This window comes from Pan paniscus, chromosome 8, assembly GCF_029289425.2.
Source record: "Pan paniscus chromosome 8, NHGRI_mPanPan1-v2.0_pri, whole genome shotgun sequence".
NCBI lineage: Eukaryota > Metazoa > Chordata > Mammalia > Primates > Hominidae > Pan > Pan paniscus.
This window is the reverse complement of record NC_073257.2, coordinates 8,569,909-8,583,990: the sequence shown is the minus strand read 5'-3', so window position 1 is coordinate 8,583,990 and position 14,082 is coordinate 8,569,909.

Below are 14,082 nucleotides of genomic sequence, written 5' to 3'. Positions count from 1 at the left end.
TTATACTGATAGCTGTGTAGGTATTTCCATGTTTATACAGGTAGAGGTGTAGGTATTTCCATGTTTATGCAGATCTCGGTGTAGGTATTACCATCTTTCAACAAATGACAGTGTAGAGGTTTCAATGTTTATAGAGATGGCGGTGTAGGTATTTCCATGTTTATACAGGCGGCGGTGTAGTTATTTCCATGTTTATACTGATGGCGGTGTAGATATTTCCATGTTTATAGAGATGGCGTTTTAGATATTTCTCTGTTTATAGAGATAGCGGTGTAGATAATTCCATGTTTATATAGATAGCTGTGTAGGTATTTCCATGTTTATACAGATAGCGGTGTAGATATTTCCATGTTTATACAGATAGCGGTGTAGATATTTCCATGTTTCTAGGGATAGCCAAGTAGATATTTCCACGTTTATACAGCTAGCGGTGTCAATATTTCCATGTTTATAGAGTTAGCGGTGTAGACATTTCCATATTTTTACAGATAGCGGTGTAGATATTTCCATGTTTTACAGATAGCGGTGTAGACATTTCCATGTTTATACAGATTGCGGTGTAGGTGTTTCCATGTTTTTGGAGATAGCGGTGTAGATATTTCCATGTTTATACAGATGGCTGTGTAGATATTTCCAGGTGTATACAGATTGCGGTGTAGGTATTTCCATGTTTATGGAGATAGCGGTGTAGATATTTCCATGTTTATACAGATGGCTGTGTAGATATTTCCAGGTGTATACAGATGGCAGTGTAGATATTTCCATGTTTATACACATGGAGGTGTAGATATTTCCATGTTTATACAGATGTCTGTGTAGATATTTCCATGTTTTTACAGATGGCGGTGTAGATATTTTCATGTTTATACAGATAGCGGTGTGGCTATTTCCATGTTTATACAGATGGCAGTGTAGATATTTCCATGTTTATTGAGATGGCTGTGTAGATATTTCCATGTTTATACAGATGGCTGTGTAGAAATTTCCATGTTTATACAGATGGAAGTGTAGATATTTCCATGTTTATACAGATGGCTGTGTAGATATTTCCATGTTTATACAGATGTCAGTGTAGATATTTCCATGTTTATACAGATAGTGGTGTAGATTTTTCCATGTTTATAAAGATGACTGTGTAGGTATTTCCATGTTTATACAGATGGCGGTGTAGATATTTCCATGTTTATGGAGATAGCCATGTAGATATTTCCATGTTTATGCAGACAGCAGTGCAGATATTTCTGTGTTTATACAGATAGCGTTGGAGATATTTCCATGTTTATACAGATGGCGGTGTAGATATTTCCATTTTTATACAGATAGTGGTGTAGGTATTTAAATGTTTATACAGATAGCGGTGCATATAATTCCATGTTTTTAGAGATAGTGTTGTAGATATTTCCATTTTTGCACAGATTGCGGTGTAGATATTTCCATCTTTACAGAGATAGCGGTGTAGATATTGCCATGTTTACACAGATAGCTGTTTAGATATTTCCATGTTTACACAGATAGCCTTGTAGATATTTCCAGGTTTATACAGATAGCGGTGGAGATATTTCCATGTTTTTACAGATACTGGTGGAGATATTTCCATGTTTATACAGCTCGCGGTGTAGGTATTTCCATCTTTATACAGATGGCGGTGTAGATATTCCCATATTTATAGAGATAGCCTTGTAGATATTTCCATGATTATACAGAAAGCGGTGTAGGTATTTCCATGTTTATGCAGATAGCGGTGCATATAATTCCATGTTTATAGAGATAGCATTGTAGATATTTCCATCTTTGCACAGATTGCGGTGTAGATATTTCCATCTTTACAGAGATAGCGGTTTAGATATTGCCATGTTTACACAGATCGCTGTTTAGATATTTCCATGTTTACACAGAGAGCATTGTAGATATTTCCAGGTTTATATAGATAGCGGTGGAGATATTTCCATGTTTATACAGATGGAGGTATAGACATTTCCATGTTTATACAGATGACTGAGTAGAAATTTTCATGTTTTTACAGATGGCGGTGTAGATATTTCCATGTTTATACAGATAGCGGTGTGGCTATATCCATGTTTATAGAGATAGCATTGTAGATATTTCGATGTATATAGAGATGGCTCTGTAGATATTTCCATGTTTATACAGATGGCAGTGCAGATATTTCCATGTTTATGCAGATAGTGGTGTAGATATTTCCATGTTTATACAGATAGCGGTTTAGGTATTTCCATGTTTATACAGATGGCGATGTAGGTATTTCCATGTTTATAGAGATAGCCATGTAGATATTTCCATGTTTATACAGATAGAGGTGTAGACATTTCCATGTTCATAGAGATAGCTGTGTAGATATTTCCATATTTATACAGACAGCAGTGTAGATATTTCCATGTTTATAGAGATCGTGGTGTAGATATTTCCATATTTATACAGATAACGGTGTAGGTATTTCCTTGTTGATAGAGATAACTGTGTAGATATTTCCATTTTTATAGAGATAGCTGTGTAGATATTTCCATGTTTACAGAGATAGCGGTGTAGATATTTCCATTTTTGTACAGATTGCGATGTAGATATTTCCATCTTTACACAGATAGCGGTGTACATATTTCCATGTTTACACAGATAGCGGTGTAGATATTTCCATGTTTACACAGATAGTGTTGTAGATATTTCCATGTTTATACAGATAGCAGTGTAGGTATTTCTATGTTTATAAAGATAGCGGTGTAGATGTTTCCATCTTTATACAGATAGCGGTGTAGATATTTCCATGTTTATACAGATGGCAGTGTACATATTTCCTTGTGTATACAGATGGCAGTGTAGATATTTCCATGATTATACAGATGGAGGTGTAGGTATTTCCATGTTTATACAGATGATAGTGTAGATATTTCCATGTTTTTACAGATCGCGGTGTAGATATTTCCAGGTTTATACAGATGGCAGGGTTGATATTTCCATGTTTGTGCACATAATGGTGTAGGTATTTCCATGTTTATACAGATAACGGTGTAAAATATTTCCAAGTTTATTCAGATGGCGGTGTAGATACTTCCATTATTATACTGGTAGCGGTGTAATTTGCATGTTTATACAGATAGCGGTGTAGATATTTCCATGTTTTTACAGATGGCAGTGTAGATATTTCCATGTTTACGCAGATAGCGGTGTTGCTATTTCCATGTTTATAGAGATCGTGGTGTAGATATTTCCATATTTATACAGATAAATGTGTAGATATTACCATGTTTATACAGATAGCTGTGTAGATATTTCCATATTTGCACAGATAGCGGTGTAGATATTTCCATCTTTACACAGATAGCGGTGTACATATTTCCATGCTTCCACAGATAGCGGTGTAGATATTTCCATGTTAACACAGATAATTTGTAGATATTTCCATGTTTATACAGAATGCGGTATAGATATTTCCATGTTTATAAAGATTGCGGGGCAGATAATTCCATGTTTACACAGATAGCGGTGGAGATATTTCCATGTTTATACAGATTGCGATGCAGATATTTCCAGGTTTATACAGATAGCGGTGTAGATATTTCCATGTTTATACAGATAGTGGGGTAGATATTTCCATGTTTATACAGATAGCGGTGTACATATTTCCATGAGTATGCAGATAGCGGTGGAGATATTTCAATGTTTATACAGATAGCGGTGGAGATATTTCCATGTTTATAGAGATGGCAGTGTAGATATTTCCAAGTTTATACAAATCGTGGTGTATATATTCCCATGTTTATTCAGATAGCGGTGTAGATATTTCCATGTTTATACCGATAGCGGTATAGGTATTTCCATGTTTATAGAGATAGCGGTGTAGATAATTCCATGTTTATACAGATGGCGGTGCAGATATTTCCATGTGTATACGGATGGCAGTGTAGATATTTCCATGTGTATACAGATGGAGGTGTAGATATTTCCATGTTTATACAGATGACTGTGAAGATATTTCCGTGTTTTTACAGACGGTGGTGTAGATATTTCCATGTTTATACAGAAATTGTTGTAGCTATTTCCATGTTTATGCAGATGGCGCTGTAGATATTTCCATGTTTATAGTGATGGTGGTGTAGATATTTCCATGTTTGTAGAGATAGCCATGTAGATATTTCTATGTTTACACAGATAGCGGTGTAGACATTTCCATGTTTATGGAGATAGCAGTGTATATATTTCCATGTTTATACACATAGTGGTGTATATATTTCCGTGTTTATACAGGTAGCGGTGGAGATATTTACATGTTTATACAGATAGCGGTGTAGACATTTCCATGTTTACACAGATGGTGGTGTAGATATTTCCATGTTTACACAGATAGCGTTGTAGATATTTCCATGTTTATACAGATAACGGTGTACATATTTCCATGTTTATACAGATAATGGCTTAGATGTTTCCATGTTTATACAGATACCAGTGGAGTTATTTCAATGTTTATACCGATAGCGGTGTACATATTTCCATGTTTATAGAGATATCGGTGTAGATAATTCCATATTTATACAGATAGCGGTGTAGAGATTTCCATGTTTATTAAGATGACGCTGTAGATATTTCCATGTTTATACAGATGGCGGTGTAGATATATCCATGTTTATACAGATAGCGTTGTAGATATTTCCATGCTTATACAGATAGCGGTGTAGATATTTCCATGCTTATACAGATCGTGATGTCGATATTTCCATGTTTATACAGATAGCGGTGTAGATATTTCGATGTTTATAGAGATGGCTTTGTAGATATTTCCATGTTTATACAGATGGCAGTGTAAATATTTCCATGTTTAGACATATACTGGTGTAGATATTTCCATGTTTATAAAGATAGAGGTGTAGATATTTCCATGTTCATAGAGATAGCGGTGTAGATATTTCCATATTTATACAGATAGCTGTTTAGATATTTCCATGTTTATACAGAGAGAGGTTTAGATATTTCCATGTTTATGCAGTTGTCGGTGTAGATATTTCCATTTTTCTGCAGATGGCAGTGTAGATATATCAATGTTTATAGAGATGGCAGTGTTGATAATTCCATGTTTATACAGAAGGAGGTGAAGTTATTTCCATGTTTATGCTGATGGCAGAGTAGATATTTAAATGTTCATAGAGATGGCGGTGTAGATATTTCAAGGTTTGTAGAGATAGCGTTGTAGATAATTCCATGTTTATAGAGATGGCGGTCTAGGTATTTCCATGTTTATAGAGATGGCGGTGTAGATATTTCCATGTTTATAGAGATAGTGGTGAAGATATTTCCATGTTTATACAGATAGAGCTGTAGATATTTCCATGTTTATACAGATAGTAGTGTTGGTATTTCCATGTTTATACAGATAGCAGTGTACAAATTTCCATGTTTCCACAGATGGCATTGTAGATTGTTCCATGTTTATGGAGATGGCTGTGTAGATATTTTCACGTTTATACAGATGGCGGTGTAGATATTTCCATGTTTATACAGATTGTGGTGTAGATATTTCCATGTTTATAGAGATCGCGGTGTAGATGTTTCCATGTTTATACAGATAGCGGTGGAGATATTTCCACGTTTATACAGATCGTGGTGTAGATATTTCCATGTTTATGGAGATAGCGGTGTATATATTTCCATTTTTACACAGATAGAGTTGTAGATATTTCCATGTTTACAAAGATAGCTGTGTAGATATTTCCATGTTTACACAGATAGTGTTGTAGATATTTCCATGTTTATACAGATAGCGTTGTAGATATTTCCATGTATGTACAGATGGCTGTGTACATATTTCCATGTTTACACAGATGGCTGTGTAGATATTTCCATGTTTATACAGATGACTTTGTAGGTATTTCCATGTTTATACAGATGTCGGTGTAGATATTTCCATGTTTATAGAGATAGCGGTGTAGATATTTGTATGTTTATTCAGATGGCGGTGTAGATATTTACATGTTTATACAGAGAGCGGTGTAGACATTTCCATGTTTATGGAGATAGCGGTGTAGATATTTCCATATTTATACAGATAACGGAGGAGATATTTCCATGTTTGTACAGATAGTGGTGTAGACATTTCAATGTTTATACAGATAGCGGTGTAGATATATCTATGTTTATACAGATTGTGGTGTAGATATTTCCATGTTTATACAGATAGCAGTGTCGATATTTCCATGCTTATACAGAGAGTGGTGTAGATATTTCCATGTTTACAGAGATAGAGGTGTAGCTATTTCCATATTTGCACAGATTGCGATGTAGGTATTTCCATCTTCACACAGATTGCGGTGTACATATTTCCATGTTTACACAGACAGCGGTGTAGATATTTCCATGTTTACACAGAAAGTGTAGTAGGTATTTCCGTGTTTATAGAGATTGCGGTGTAGATATTTCCATGTTTATACAGATAGCGGTGTAGATATTTCCATGTTTATACAGATAGCGGTATAGATATTTCCATGTTTATACAGAGAGTGGAGGAGATATTTCCATGTTTATGCAGGTAGCGGTGGAGATATTTCCATGTTTATAGAGATAGCGGTGTAGTTATGTCCATGTTTACAGGTAGCGGTGTAGACATTTCCCTGTTGACAGAGATATCGGTGTAGATATTTCCATATTTATACAGATAGCGGTTAAGATATTTGTATGTTTATTCTGATGGTGGTGTAGATATTTTCATGTTTATACAGATAGCGGTGTGGCTATTACCATGTTTATACAGATGGCAGTGTAGATATATCCATGTTTATGCAGATAGTGGAGTAGATATTTCCATGTTTATAAAGATAGCGGTGAAGATATTTCCAAGTTTATAGAGATAGCGGTGGAGATATTTCCATGTTCATAGAGATAGCGATGGAGATATTTCCATGTTCATAGAGATAGCGATGGAGATATTTCCATGTTTGTACAGATAACGATGTAGATATTTCCATGTCTATGCAGACAGAGGTGTAGATATTTCCGTGTTTAGGCAGAAAGCGGTGTAGACATTTCCATGTTTATAGAGATAGCAATGTAGATATTTCCATGTTTATACAGATAGCGGTGTAGACATTTCCATGTTTATAGGGATAGCGGTGTGGATATTTCCATATTTATACAGATAGCAGTGTAGATATTTCCATGTTTATACGGATAGAGGTGTAGATATTTCAATGTTTATACAGATAGCGATGTATTTACTTCCATGTTTATACAGATGACTGTATTTCCATGTTTATACAGATAGCAGTGTAGATATTTCATTGTTTATAGAGATAGCGGTGTAGATATTTCCATGTTTATACAGATGGCTGTTTAGATATTTCCATGTGTGTTCACATGGCGGTGTAGATATTTCCATGTTTATACAGATGGCGGTGTAGATATTTCCATGTTTATACAGATAGCAGTGAAGATATTTCCATGTTTATACAGATAATGGTGTAGACATTTCCATGTTTATACAGATGGCGGTGTAGATACATCCATGTTTCTGAAGATGGCGGTGTAGTTATATTCATGATTATACAGATGGCATTGTAGATATTTCCATGTATATAGAGATTGCAGTGTAGATATTTCCATGTTTATAGAGAAAGCGGTGTACGTATTTCCAAGTTTATAGAGATAGCTGTGTAGATATTTCCATATTTATACAGATAGCAGTGTACGTATTTCCTTGTTTATACAGATTGCGGTGTAGATATTTCCATGTTTCTATAGATGGCGGTGTAGATATTTCCTTGTTTATACAGACAGCGGTGTAGATATTTCCATGTTTATACAGATAGCGGTGTAGATATGTCCAGGTTTACAGAGATAGCTGTGTAGTTCTTTCCAACTTTGCACAGATTGCCGTGTAGATATTTCCATGTTTACGCAAATAGCTGTGTAGATATTTCCAAGTTTACACTGATAGCTGTGTAGATATTTCCATGTTTACAGAGATAGCGTTGTAGATATTTCCATGTTTATACAGATTGCGGTGTAGATATTTCCATGTTTATACAGATAGCGGTTTAGATATTTCCATGTTTATACAGATAGCGGTGGAGATATTTACCTATTTATACAGACAGGGATGTAGATATTTCCATGTTTATGCACATAGCAGTGTAGATATTTCCATGTTCATAGAGATAGCAGTGTAGATATTTCCACGTTTATACAGGTGGCTGTGTAGATATTTCCATGTGTGCACAGATGGCAGTGTAGATATTTCCATGTTTATACAGGTAGCGATGTAGGTATTTCCATATTTATACAGATTGCAGTGTAGATATTTCCATGTTCATACGGATAGTTGTGTAGATATTTCCATGTTTATAGAGATGGCGGTGTAGATACATCCGTGTTTCTGAAGATGGTGGTGTAGATATTTTCATGTTTATAGAGATGGCGGCGTAGATATTTCCATGTATATAGAGATTGCAGTGTAGATATTTCCATGTTTATAGAGAAATCGGTGTAGGTATTTCCATGTTTATAGAAATATCGGTGTGCATATTTCCATATTTATACAGATAACGGTGTAGGTATTTCCATGTTTATACAGATGGCGGTGTAAATATTCCCTTGATTATACAGATATCGGTGCAGATATTTCCAGGTTTACAAATATAGCCGTGTAGATATTTCTATGTTTACACAGATAGAGTTGCAGATATTTCCTTGTTTATAAATATAGCGGTGCAGATATTTCCAGGTTTATACAGATAGCGGTGTGGCTATTTCCACGTTTATACAGATAGCGGTGTGAGTATTTCCATGTTTATACAGATAGCGGTATAGATATTTCCAAGTTTATAGAGATGACTGTCTAGATATTTTCATGTTTATACAGCTTTCCGTGTAGATATTTCCATGTTAATTCAGATGGTGGTGTAGATATTTCCATGTTTATACAGATGACTGTGAAGTTATTTCCATGTTTATACAGATGTCAGTGTAGATATTTTCATGTTTATAGAGATAACGATCTAGATATTTCCATGTTTATACAGATAGCGGTGTAGACATTTCCATGTTTAGAGAGATAGCGGTGTAGATATTTCCATGTTTACACAGATAGCAGTGTAGATATTTCCATATTTATAGAGATGGCGTTGTAGGTAATTCCATGTTTATAGAGATAGCGGTGTAGATATTTCCATGATTATAAAACACGCAGTGCAGATATTTCCATATTTATACAGATGGCAGTGAAGTTTTTTCCATGTTTATACAGTTAGGGGTGTAGGTATTTCCATGTTTATACAGATGGCGGTGTAGATACAGCCATGTTTCTGAAGATGGCGGTGTAGATATTTTCATGTTTATAGAGATGGCGGTGTAGATAATTCCATGTTTACAGAGATTGCGATGTAGATATTTCCATGTTTATAGAGAAAGCGGTGATGTTATTTCCGTGTTTATAGACATAGCGGTGTAGATATTTCCATGTTTCTATGGATAGCGGGGTAGGTATTTCCATGTTTATACAGATGACATTGTAGAGATTTCCATGTATTCAGAGATAGCGGTGTAGATATTTCCACTTTTGCACAGATTGCCGTGTAGAAATTTCCATTTTTACACAGATACCTGTGTAGATATTTTCAAGTTTACACAGAGAGCTGTGTAGATATTTCCATGTTTACACAAAAAGCGTTGTAGATATTTCAATGTTTATAGAGATGGCGCTGTAGATATTTCCATGTTTATACAGATCGCGGTGTAGATGTTTCCAAGTTTACACAGATTGCGGTGTAGGTATTTCCATGTTTTTACAGATGGCATTGTAGATATTTCCATGTTTATACAGATGGCGGTGTAGATATTTCCATGTTTATATAGATGGTGGTGTAGATATTACCATGTTTATACAGATAGCGGTGTAGATATTTCTATGTTTATACAGATCGTGGTGAAGATATTTCCTTGTTTATACAGATAGCAGTGTAGATATTTACATGTTTATACAGATGGCTGTGTAGATATTTCCGTGTGTAAACAGATGGCATTGTAGATATTTCCATGTTTATACAGATGACTGTATAGATTTTAAGTGTTTTTACAGATGGCAGTGCAGATATTTCCATGTTTATAGATATAGCGGTGTAGATATTTCCATGTTTGTACAGATGGCGGTGTTGATATTTCCATGTATACGCAGATGGCCGTGTAGATATTTCCATGTTTATACAGATGGCGGCATAGATACTTCCATGGACAAGCAGATAGCAGTGCAGATATTTAAATGTTTATACAGATGGCTGTGTAGATATTTCCATGTGTATACAGATGGCATTGTAGATATTTCCATGTTTATTCAGATGACTGTATAGTTATTTCCATGTTTTTACAGATAGCAGTGCAGATATTTCCATGTTTATACAGATCGCGGTGCAGATATTTCCATGTTTATACAGATGCCTATGCAGATATCTCCATATTTATAAAGTGGGCTGTGTAGATATTTCTATGTTTATACAGATGGCAGTGTAGATATTTCCATGTTCCTACACATGACTGTGTAGGTATTTCCATGTTTATACAGATGGCTTTGTAGATATATCCATTTCTATAGAGATAGCGGTGCAGATATTTCCATGTTTATACAGATAGCGGTGTATATATTTCCATGTTTATACAGATCGTGGTGTAGATATTTCCATGTATATACAGATACCGGTGTAGATATTTCCATGTTTACAGACTGCAGTGTAGATATTTCCATGTTTATAGAGATAGCAGTAAAGATATTTCCAAGTTTGTACAGATGGCGGTGTTGATGTTTCCATCTATACACAGATTTCCGTGTAGGTATTTCCATGTGTATATAGATGGCATTGTAGACATTTCCGTGTTTATACAGATGGTGGTGTAGATATTTCCATGTTTACACAGATGACTGTATAGGTATTTCCATGTTTATACAGATGGCGGTGTAGATATTTACAGGTTTATAGAGATAGCATAGTAGATATTTCCATATTTATACAGATAACGGTGTAGAAATTTCCATGTTTATACAGATGGCTTTGTAGATATTTCCATGTTTATACAGATGACTATGTAGGTATTTCCATGTTTATACAGATGGCGGTGTAGATATTTCCATGTTTATAGAGATAGCTGTGTACATATTTCCAAGTTTATACAGATAGCCGTGTAGATATTTCCATGTTTATACAGATCGCGGTGTAGATATTTCCATGTTTATACAGATCACGGTGTAGATATTTCCATGTTTATACAGATAGCGGTGTAGATGTTTCCATGTTTTTACAGATATCGGTGTAGATATTTCCAGGTATACACAGATTGCGGTGTAGATAATTCCATCTTTCTACAGATGGCATTGTAGATATTTCCAAGTTTATACAGATGGCTGTGTAGATATTTCCGTGTTTATACAGATGGCGGTGTAGATATTACCATGTTTATACAGATAGCGGTGTAGCTATTTCCATCTTTACACTGATCGTGGTGAAGATATTTCCATGTTTATACAGATCGCGGTGTAGATATTTCCAGTTTTATACAGATCGCAGTGTAGATATTTCCACGTTTATACAGATAGCGGTGTAGATATTTCCATGTTTACACAGATAGCGGTGTAGATATTTCCATGTTTTTAGAGATAGCTGTGTAGGTATTTCCATGTTTATAGACATAGCGGTGTAGATATTTCCATGTTTATATACATGGCGTTGTAAATATTTCCATGTTTATACCGATAGCGGTGTTGGTATTTCCACATTTATACAGATAGCGATGTAGATATTTCCATGTTTATATAGCTCTCGGTGCACATATTTATATCTTTATACAGATGGCATTGTAGATATATCCTTATTCACACAGATGGCAGTGTAGATGTTTCCATGTTTATACAGATGGCGGAGTAGTTAGTTCCATGTTTATTGAGATGGCAGTGTAGATATTTTCATGTTTATAGAGATGGTGGTGTAGATATTTCCATGTTTATAGAGATAGCAGTGTAGATATTTACATGTTTTTACAGATGGCTGTGTAGATATTTCCATGTGTATACAGATGGCATTGTAGATATTTCCATGTTTATACAGATGACTTTATAGTTATTTCCATATTTTTACAGATGGCAGTGCAGATATTTCCATGTTTATAGAGATAGCGGTGTAGATATTTGCATGTTTGTACAGATGGCGGTGTAGATATTTCCATCTATACACAGATGTCCGTGTAGATATTTCCATGTTTATACAGAGGGCGGCATAGGTATTTCCATATTTATACAGATGTCTGTGTAGATATTTCCATGTGTATACAGATGGTATTGTAGGTGTTTCCATGTTTATACAGATGGTGTTGTAGATATTTCCATGTTTATTCAGATGACTGTGTAGATATTTACATGTTTTCACAGATGGCATTGTAGATATTTCCATGTTTATAGAGTTGGCGCTGTAGATATTTCCATGTTTATACAGATAACGGTGCAGATATTTCCATGTTTATACAGACAGCAGTGGAGATATTTCCATGTTTATACACATAGCCGTGTACATATTTCCATGTTTATAGAGACAGCGTTGTCGGTATTTCCATGTTTATGCAGATAGCGGTGCAGATATTTGCATGTTTATACAGATGCCTATGCAGATATCACCATATTTATACAGAGGGCTGCGTAGATATTTCTATGTTTATACAGATGGCAGTGTAGATATTTCCATGTTTCGACACATGACTGTGTAGGTATTTCCATGTTTATACAGATGGCTTTGTAGATATTTCCATGTCTATAGTGATAGCTGTGCAGGTATTTCCATGTTTATACAGATAGCGGTGTATATATTTCCATGTTTATACAGATCGTGGTGTAGATATTTCCATGTTTATACAGATACCGGTGTAGATATTTCCATGTTTATACAGACCGCAGAGTAGATATTTCCATGTTTAGAGAGATAGCAGCGTAGATATTTCCAAGTTTGTACAGATGGCGGTGTTGATGTTTCCATCTATACACAGATTGCCGTGTAGTTACTTCCATGAGAATACAGATGGCATTGTAGATATTTCCATGTTTATACAGATGGTGGTGTAGTTATTTCCATGTTTACACAGATGACTGTGTAGGTACTTCCATGTTTATACAGATGGCGGTGTAGATATTTCCATGTTTATAGAGATAGCGGTGTAGATATTTCCATATTTATACAGATAACGGTGTAGAAATTTCCATGTTTATACAGATAGTGGTGTAAATATTTCCATGTTTATACAGATCATGGTGTAGATATTTCCTTGTTTATACAAATAGCGGTGTAGTTATTTCCATGTTTATACAGATAACGGTGTAGATATTTCCATGTATATACAGATCGCTGTGTAGATATTTCCATGTTTATACAGATGGCTTTGTAGATATTTCCATGTTTGTACACATGACTTTGTAGGTATTTTCATGTTTTTTCAGATGGCAGTGTAGATATTTCAATGTTTATAGAGGTGGCGCTGTAGATATTTCCATGTTTATGCAGATCGCGGTGTAGATGTTTCCATGTCTACACAGATTGCAGTGTAGATATTTCCATGTTTTTACAGATGGCATTGTAGATATTTCCATGTTTATACAGATGGCGGTGTAGATATTTCCATGTTTATATAGATGGTGGTGTAGATATTACCATGTTTATACAGATAGTGGTGTAGATATTTCCATGTTTATACAGATCGTCGTGAAGATAATTCCATGTTTATACTGACCGCGGTGTAGATATTTCCATGTTTATACAGACGGCGGTGTAGATATTTCCATGTTTATACAGATAGCGGTGTAGATATTTCCATGTTTACAGAGATAGCGGTGTAGCTATTTCCATGTTTATAGACATAGCGGTGTAGATATTTCCATGTTTATATTGATGGTGTTGTAGATATTTCCATGTTTATACCGATAGCGGTGTTGGTATTTCCACGTTTATACAGATAGCGATGTAGATATTTCCATGTTTATACAGCTCGCGGTGCAGATATTTATATCTTTATACAGATGGCATTGTAGATATTTCCTTATTCACACTGATGGCGGTG